The following is a 9,848-nucleotide window of genomic DNA, read 5'->3' as shown; positions in this document are numbered from 1 at the left end:
GGTAGAATGCATACGAATATGGTCATTTCCAAATGTTTGAAACATGACACGCAATTTGCTAGTGCCTTAAACTTGAGTTACTCAATAATTTAGTTAAAGCAAAAATAATCCAGTTTATTTTCAATGCAATGTCTGTAGCTATAAGATGCATTACATCAGAGAACTGTGAATGTGAAAAAGTATGTTAAATGGTAAAATGGGATTTTATTCGTCAGAAAACTAGATAGTGCCTGAAAATGTTTGCAAATTAAGCTTACCTCTGCTTCTGCAAGTTTTTTAGAGGTAAGCAAAAAAAACTTTCGGTTTTAAGTTGTACCAAAAGAAAATACATAGTGTGATTTGTTTGAATTTTAGAGACTGATCTTACTTTTCTTGTCTAAAAAACCCAATAAAACTGATGTTTTGTTTTGCCTTGGATAAGCCTGAAACAGAAATTCCTGCTTAAAATTTATTCCTTGGAGATAACTTGACAGAAGGAACTGGGCTCATACCAATGATATTTTCAGCTTCTTGGCATTCACTGTTATTTATATATCAAATACATTATTCATACATTTGATTGAATAGGCTTTTTTTTTTAAGCAAGGAAAGGAATGTTCCAAGATTATGAAATCTCAATGTAAGACTTGGCATGGAAAGTGAAAAGCCTGACTGATCAGTTAAGCTTTGAGTTGTGCATGTGTAGGGTAAAGTGAATGGAATTGGTCACATTATTTCCATTACTGAAAACACTAAAATTAATAAATCCAGTAAATATAAAATACTAGCTGCCAAATGTTATACTAAATAGGGCAAATTTGAGTTTTTTACTACCTTGCCTAAAAGCCCCAAACATTAGAAGTCATAAACCTCTTCTTAATTTATCCTGGAATAAATTATAGCAAGCCACTCATAAATAGAGAAAAATAAAGCACTATGAGATTAAATAGCTTATGTGAGATCTGTCTGGTGAATGCAGGATGGAACCGATGTTGAACTCAAAATGTCTCTTGATAGCTAGGAATACATTCAGTCTTTTACACTTGTGAAAGTACTGAAAGTGTGATTATGACTCTCTTCCTCCACTAGAAACAGGTGAAAGAAGTCCGAGACACTGCACTTGCTTACCCAAGTTAACCTCGGTTTGTTTCTTTGTATGTTGGTTCTGGCCTGTTTGATCCTGCCCTCATTTGCCCACATTAAGAGAACTGATTTCAATTTCTGTGTTAAAATATCGGCACCTTAGTTCACTTTATTTTCTGAACTGGTATAGGGAATTGTTTCCTTTGCTTTTTGCTTATTACTCTTTCAGAGCAGAAAGTCTGATTTGCTTGTTAACCTAGAGAATGACCTGATGGTTCTGTGTTGCTTTTATAGTTATGTCTCCATATCAGTGCAGAATAAGCTTGTATCATGATCCTTTTTACATAGGAAATCCGAACAGTGTACTCGGGTTTTCCAGCAGAGCTTAAGCAGGCTGTATGTGTTGAAATTTCTACTCTTGAGTACTGCCTAGGTCAGTTTGTAGTTAATAATATATAGAAACAGATTTTCCTGCTGGCCGACTTGGTCTTCTCTTTCCGTTCATAATTGAAATTACCAAAGATTTTGCAATTAGAGCTTCATTAATACTGTTGATACCTGGTCCAGGGTTTGATCTAGAACCCTTTGTCTCTAGCTGCACTGTTTCTCTGGAAGAGAGACAGGAGGTCTGAAAATGAGTAAGCCCGTATTTTTTTAATTAGGACACCTAGCCGTGGATGTGCATGGAGGCCTCATCTTTTAGTAAGAAGGTGATTCATGTATAGTCAAGCTTTTGATCATAAGCTTACTTCAAGGTAGTTACCAAAGAGATGCTTGCTCTAATTTCACATGACCTGCAGCTGAGGTAAATGTGTGTACCCCTTTCATCTGCTTTCTCACAGTCACTCTGCTGATGTCTGTAAGGCTACATGCTGAGCAATGTGGCTGCTGATTGTACTCAAGAACAGCAGTAATGCAAGGAATAACAACAGAAAAGTGATTTCTAGAAACTGAGGTCATGCTTTATAAGAACCAGATTTTTTAATTTGTGGTACTGAATATGAGACAGAATCTGAATGCAAAAGATGAGTAAAGGAAGTTTTAGCCAGCCTAGAGTAACAGTAAGTAACAGGCCTGCACAAGATGCCTTTGCACCATGTGCTGTGCATAGTAATTTGGGTGTGGGTACATGGATAAATTACAGTAATAACAAGGTTTTGCACGTTGGCTTTGAACTACAGTAAGTGTTACACAGTCCAAGATAATGCACCCTTTCATGTAGGAGCGTGACTTGAGACGTCACTGGGGGGTACGCTGTAAAGGAATAAGTCTTATTTACTGCTTGAAAAACCACTTTTCACCCAGTGCTAAAGCAGCTTCTGCACTTGGATGTGGACTTGGCAGCCACCTGAGCTGTGGTGGAGTCAGTGCTGGAATCTGCACCTCAGGGGAGTGCAGAGGGTAGGGGTAGCGTGGGTGATGTTGGGACTCTGGGTTAGGAAAATGGGGGAATGTTTTGAGGCAGGGGGTTTCTGGAGAGGAGGCTAAGCAGAGGTGAGACTGTTGGAATATGTAGTAGGAAGCCAAGATTGGCGAGAGGTGTGTGGGGACAAGGCAGAGGGTATGAAGTACTGGGGCTGCAGAGAGGAGGACTGGTTTGGGAAGGTAGGAGTGTAGGATGTGGGGTGGGGGGGAGTCCTTTGCTGATCTGGGGTTCAGAATGGTGTCATAAGAAAGAGTTCCCAATAACGTACCAGTATCTCCAGGGCAATGTCCCTAGCCACAAAATTACAGGAATACTGAACTTTTCTGGGATAGCTTGTCTCCCATTCCTGGAGGTGGTCATGCTGCTGCATGGCCTGTGGCGAAGATTTAGGGAGATACGTCCCCCTAATACCTGAGATGCACAGTAATCCCCAAGGAGAAAGAATTCTCTACAACAGCTGGTGAGGAAGGGTCTGCTTAAGCCTGGTTTTGTTTGCGTTGCCATTGCATTAGAGATGAGATGTTTGTTGTAATGGTTTGAAGATAATTTTTTTTATCTTGATCAGCTAAGGGTGGGGAGAGAGAGCTCAAATGTGCCCACAGAAGGGTGGCAGTCTATACCCAGTCATCTTCTGCAATGGAATATAAAATCCTTCAGCGTGAAGGCAGGGATCCATTGATGTGTGACTGATGTGAGTACAGTGGAAGAATTTACTGGGAAACTAACGTGTGTATTTGGCAAATTTGGAAGCTATTATGTTGCTCACAGTGATGCCATTAGAAGTTGGAATAGCCAAAGTGAAGTCCAGCATTCCTGACTTGACCTGGATTTTTTTGGTTAGTTTTTTTCCTCATTCATAGCACTTGGGAACACGCTGGCTTAGTCTGCTCAGCCGTGTCTTCTGTTAACGTCTGACTCCAGTGTGTGTGCCCATTTGCGTTCTCTTTTGGCATGAGTGATGACTACCTGATGCTTTTGGTGGTAAAGCTGGTGGTTTAGTTCCCCTTTATGACTGTATTGCGTGTATATAACACTGATTCATAAGCTGGGAAACCCAGCTTTGCTTAATTAAACAAATTAGACACAGTAAATAATGCATTTGTGGTCAGTTTTAACAGAGAAGTGTAGTGCAGCCTTTAAAATGTAGCTCTGCCTGCTTCTCATTTAACAGCCTTAGGCTGCCATTAGTGTTTTGTCAGTTTGCTTCCTCTAGGATTATTGTAAGACAGTTTCAGTGATGTCTCAGGATCAGATGTTTCTTGCATCAGTACATTGTGAGAATTAATATCAAGAGTCGTGAATGAATGTAGTGCTGATTTACACATTCTGTTTAGTTATCAGCATGTCAAGGAATGAGTGTCTCCAGAACCCTCAGGTGAAGCATCTGCATGTGGCATGAGCTTGCTTTCTGAATGATTTGCAAACTTTGATTTTTGAGGCTTTCATCTCTTTGGAACTTGCATTTTCAAAGCCCAGAAGAATTTGTTTTCAGAGTGTGTCAAATCTGAAAACACAAGAGAAGTTTTGCCCCTTCCCTTTGGAGTTAAAAACCTCTATTTCACCTGTTTCCTGGGTAATGGCAGACTAAACATAAGGACTTGGGTTTCTCCTTCAGCTGGTGTATCCCATTGGCTCCTGCAGAGCAAACCCATGCTGCTAGGAAAAGGAAAATAAGACCCTAAATTGTCAAGCGTTGAGATGCTGAGCTATAGTCATAGACAAAAATTTTACACTCTTTGAAAAAACTGTGTCCTGAGAATATTCCCATTCATTTATTTCACAAAAACTATGTAATATTTCCCAATTTTCTTTTGGTTGTGTCAGCAAAGGAAAGCTCATCTTGCTTCTGTTAATAGATAATCTTTAGAACTCTTAGCTTTTAGATGAGTACCACCAAGAAAGGATATGAGTTACCCAAAAATTCTGTACACTATGGGGAACTAATGAGTCCCACTCCTGTGTTTTAATCGTAAGGCCAGTCTTCCTCAAACATTATTATTTTCAACTTTGGATTAAAATGTATAGAATTGGAACTCTTGGAGCTTTCTCAATTTCCTTGGTTTACTTCCCAGGTATATACATAGAGCACGTTTCAATTGCAACAATAGCATTAAAAATTGCCTATCAGTGAACAATTGTAAAATACTTGCACAAAGGGTAGTTAACAAGGAAAACTTTGGCATATCTTCTTAGTATTTTGAACTTAGTAAGACTCTTCACCTTTCCAGTAATAGAGGTCAAGAGTTACTCTGTTGAGTTTACTGGAGTTTGTTTGTATTTATATTTGTGTAAATGTGAGCAGAACTACTTTTTATTGGAAGGAAGTGAAATGCTCATAATTCCAGTAGTCTTCTAAAAGGGTGTATTTATTCCCGAAGTAAAAACCCCAAAAGTTAATATAGGGAGTGCAGTAAAATCATAAGTAATTTCCAGTAAATGATAGAGTAGCATTTCATCCTGAAACAGCTGGTTTATTTGGGAACTGTTTATTGAACTGCAGATGAACTTCATGGGTTAAATGCTTTGCTGAAATAACTGAACCTGGCTACAAAAGACCTGTCTGTCAGTTCACAGATGCAAAATATCTGAAAGTAGATCTGTGAAATGACAAGGTGCTGCAAAAGCTTTGTCAACAGCTAAACAGGTGAAAGAGCCTCTTACTTTGGTTCTGTCCTATGCTTGAATCTCGCTTCATGGTATCTTTCACTGAAGTTGTCTTTAGCATTTTCTGCCAAGAGTTTACAGATAAATTCTTGAGTGCCTGAGTATACTTTCTGGTTTAATTCTGTTCACAGTTGAAAAGCATCTTCCAAAAACTGTAGGTGAAAACTGGATCTGATGAGGTAGGTTTTAGTTTTAATAAATCTCAAATAAGTAACACCTAGAATGGAATACAAGAACACCATTAAAAATGCCTAGTCTGATATTTGAAATTTAAGAAATGTTAGCATTAAAGTGTCTTTGCACATGCCCACTCGCTTTAACATGGTTTTTATTTACAGTGTCCAATGAGTCCAAGCTTCCCTCACCAGTTGTCTTCCTCCCTAGGGAGCTGGTCCCTAGTCTAAGCTTTTTGATCCCTTCAGTTGATTCTGTCTTTGTTCTCTATATGAATTTTATGGCACTCTCTTTCCAAAGCTTCACTTTGAATGTCTCCTTGAAATCAAAGGAGATAGTCTTCCTCTTCTCAGTTTCAGTTCCTGGTCATATGCTGATGAGGAGAAACTGCTATGGAGAAAGTCTGGTTTTGCTTCTGAAATGCAATGTGGGAATTCAACGATGTGAACATACTGCACAACAGGCAACTTTGGGAGCTGTGAGTGCCTTCAGAATGCTTAGAGAGAAGGAATATATTAGAGATCTCCCTGCTGAAAATCAAACGCATTCACCGTTAGGGTTGTGCAAGGTTTGGATTTTTGTTAGGCTTTAGGTTGGTCAGTTTTTGGCAGACTTTCATGGCTTCTCAAAAGGCACATTTCTCCACATTCCTGCTACGAGAATTACTGTGTAGTAGGGGAATTCAAGAATTCAGACTGAGGCAGATGTTCTGCTCTGGCACTGCAGAGTTTGGCTTGTGAGTAGCTGAAAACTAAGGGTTTTTTTTAAGTGCCAGATAAAGCTCAACACCGACCTGCAAAGAATAACTATGCAGTCAAAATCAAATAATGTAAACCTTGAACATGCTTCTTTGACTATAACAACAATTTCCAGTAGAATTTTTGCATGGGGAAAATTACTATGAAATAAAAAAGGTGTGAATTTACTGCAAACTGGCTGCTGCTATTAGCTCTATGCAGATATACTGTACGTTTAGAAACTGTACTTAGCTGCTTGCCTTTTAGCGGTCCTTTCGTGTAAGTGATGGCCTTACAGAAGCCTTCCTGCACTTTCTGGTTGGATCGGGGAAACTGAGCTTTATAGAGCTCCAAAGACTTTTGACATGAGGTAAGACCGAACTAAAGTCAAAGCCGGTGCCTGTGGATTAAATTGTATCAGTGCAAAGGCTGGGGGTGGAGAGAGGGGCCCAGAACAAATAGTGCTGTTGTGGGTCATTTAAATTTACAGTATGATTACTCCAGCAAATGAACAGCAGAGAGGACTTTTGCTTTAAATTAAACCTGTGCTAGGGAGGCGTGGAGAAGTGGGCATGAAGGGTCTTTAAAATGCCTGAGCCTTCACATGCTCTACCTGTCCAATCTTTGTTACCCACCACTTTCTTCACAGCTGTAATGATCAAGTGGCTATCCTGTCTGGACGTGGAAGATTCACCCTTGAACCTTTCCATTTCTAGCAAAGTAGAGGAAGGGCATAATACAAATGATATTGAAAAGAACATCTTTCTCAAGAGCTTTTTCTCTGGAGAATGATGACATGTAAATCTACCACTCTTCCAGAAGCTATAGTCAGAATTACTGAAAGTACAGACATGATGTGATCTTTCTTCTAAGGTCATCTCTCCCTCTCAGCCAGCTTCTGGGGATAGTAATTCTGTGATAAGGGTTTAGTTTCTTTCATGGAAGCCAAGTCTTTCCTGAGAGCACAGAGTTCGCTGTCAGCTCTTCTCATTTTTCAGTCTGACTCAAAATACACTTCAGTTTTGAAGCTACTGTGCACCAGAAAAAGACATTTTATACAGGTTCTTTTTTTTGTTACATTAGTTATTTTATCGCTCTATATAAGGTAGTAGTATTAGTTGAGATAACAAAAATAGGGTTATAAGATTGTGATCCACATCAGCTTTCTTTAAATGATACCTATAAAAGAAACCTAATTGCAAATTTAGCCATTGCTAATTTAGCCATGTTACCATTATTACTAACATGATCAGTGTGACACAGTTTTAGCTGCTTAGGTTTTTGTTTCAATCAAAGTTCTGGATGACTTAAATCAAACATGAATAAAATGGCAGACATACTGTGATATCTTGTTTTGCATATAAACACTGCATCCAAATCTCTGGTAGCAGAAATACGTGGTTACGCTTCCAGAAAATTTTACTTTTTAAGCATAACAATACTCAGAGTCATTTTGCTGCTTCTGGAAGGCCAGAGTGTAGTACTGCCAGATACCGTACTATTTAAACTAAGCATATATTCAGGTGGAAGTAATTGAAATGATAACTAGGGAACATGAATGGAGTCAATGGGCTTTGTGTCTGTGGATTTATAGATCCTGGCTGAAGCAAGACTTCTTGCGGTAAGACTAATATCAGCTGAGAAGATTCTTGTTTTTTGCCCAGTGCATTTAGGTTCTCTGCTGTCTGAGAACTCTTCCAACAGCTATGTTGTGGCTCAGTGTCAGCAAAAAAAATTTGTTGACAGCATTTCTGAGCTTCCCACAGTCAGGAATTGGCTGTTTCATGTAAGTACTTTTTGACATTATATTCTATAATTAAAAAAAACAAACCAAAACCCAAACAAAATATAACCTTCTCATTGCTTGGTAACAGACCAGGATGCATCTCCTTCCTTTGGTGGTTTATTAATTGCCAAGAATTTTCCTGTGCTCAGCAAGAGCACAGCTGATTGAGACAAAAGTCCCGAGTTGCAAACAAACAAGAACTAGTCTGTTCTTTTATTTTAGATTGCTGGGTTTCGTATGTGTGAAAATCTTTATAAAGCAAGGAAGCTGTTTTCTTTTTCTATTACTTTTACTAGAGAACAGAAACACCCTGTGAGAATGTCCATCTAGTGAAACTACATTTACTGAAATGACTTGGGATTTCCCATGTGTACTGGGACTTTATTATGTACCACAGCTCATTATAACCAGTTTATTTTCTGCTGGGAACTCTTGTTTTAAGCCATCGCTCCATTTCAACAAGTATGCAACAAGAGCTTCGTAGCATCTTCCTTCTTAGTCACAGTGGACAAATATACCAAGGTAAATTGCTAAATCAGTATAGCTCTGCAGATCACATTATCAAGAGCACCTGCAGTGTACTTGACATACCGTGGGTGGTTTGATTGATGGGACATGGTTAAATGGATTGACAAATATTTAATACTGAGAACCAGAGACGTGCATGTGCCGGAATGTACGTATCAGTACCAGAATGGCAGAAGAGCAGAATTTTGCCAGTCTGTGGCATACTTGGCATAAATGTGATTTTACTCCTTTTTATACATTTAGACAAGTTCTAATACTGTGTCAGCTACAGGTAGTTCAAACTCTGATTGCTTGCTTTCTCACCAAGTGATGTTTCCCCATGAGATCACGTTGCAGCAGTGTTGCCCTCCCTCCTGTCTGTCCTCTTTGGGCTACTGAAAGATTTCCAGAGTAGTTCAGTATGTTGGTTTTGCTTTACAATACCTAAAATCATTGGGATCCTGAATGCTGTCCCTGTGTGTTGTTACCACAGTGTCACTTTCCAAGATCCCAAGGGAGAGAGCTCTCTGATGGCTAAAATGCATAAATAGATTGAGAGGTGTCAAGAAACTCATCCTTGGTGACTGCTTGCTTGCCACCTTTTAACCATGAGATTCTTTGGGGTTTTATTACAGAAAATGCCTTAATTTTTCTTTTCTTTTTTTTTAATTTGTTAAGAATTCCACCTTTTATTTGCACCCCATATAGTATATAGCCTGTATCCCAACAAGCGCTGCCTTTGGTACTGCTGAGACTCCTAGTGAAGTTTTAGAGTCTGGTGTTGTTTCGTCTGGGTAAGTAGCAAGAGTTTAGTGATTTTTCATCAGCATGCCACAATGCTCTAAATAGCAACACTGACAGACACTGAAATCCAGATTTTAGATTTTAAATTTCACGGTCTCCTTTATCTGTTTGACAGGTGTTTAGAGATTACGCTTCTCTCTGTTTTTCTTTCACCGATACAGCTAGATAAATATTAAGTGAACATACATATTTAAAAACACAAGGGACCATGCTAGAAGTACAATATGAGACTAAAATCAGCCACTTCAAAATTAGAAACTGTCGTGGGTACTTTTGCTTGAGCCTGTGTGTAACAACGCTACTTCTGCAGTATTCTGTTCCTCCTTTCTTTACTAGGCTGTCACCCATAGCAGCACAATGACTAGACAGTGCTGAAGGAACGCCTTGGGCATGTGTTGAAGAGTCTTTCCCTCATGGCTTAGCTGGGTCTCTGCATTCTTTTGCTTAGGTGTCAAGTGATGTTTGAATAACCGCTGACTTACAGGACCTTCCCTGATCTCCTCCATGGGACTCACAGGTGATCCCTGTAGATCAGAGACCTGGTATAAAAATTACCTAAGCATTAGCTAAGTTCAGTATTAACTAATTAGTTAAAATAAAAAATGCCAAGTAACCTTATCTTTGGGCCTTGCTACCTCTAACACCTAAACCAAAAGGAGATTCAGATGTTAGAGACAGATGTGTGTGA

The sequence above is a fragment of the Falco cherrug genome, chromosome 3 (genome assembly GCF_023634085.1).
Source record: "Falco cherrug isolate bFalChe1 chromosome 3, bFalChe1.pri, whole genome shotgun sequence".
NCBI lineage: Eukaryota > Metazoa > Chordata > Aves > Falconiformes > Falconidae > Falco > Falco cherrug.
Note: the sequence above shows the minus strand (reverse complement) of the source record.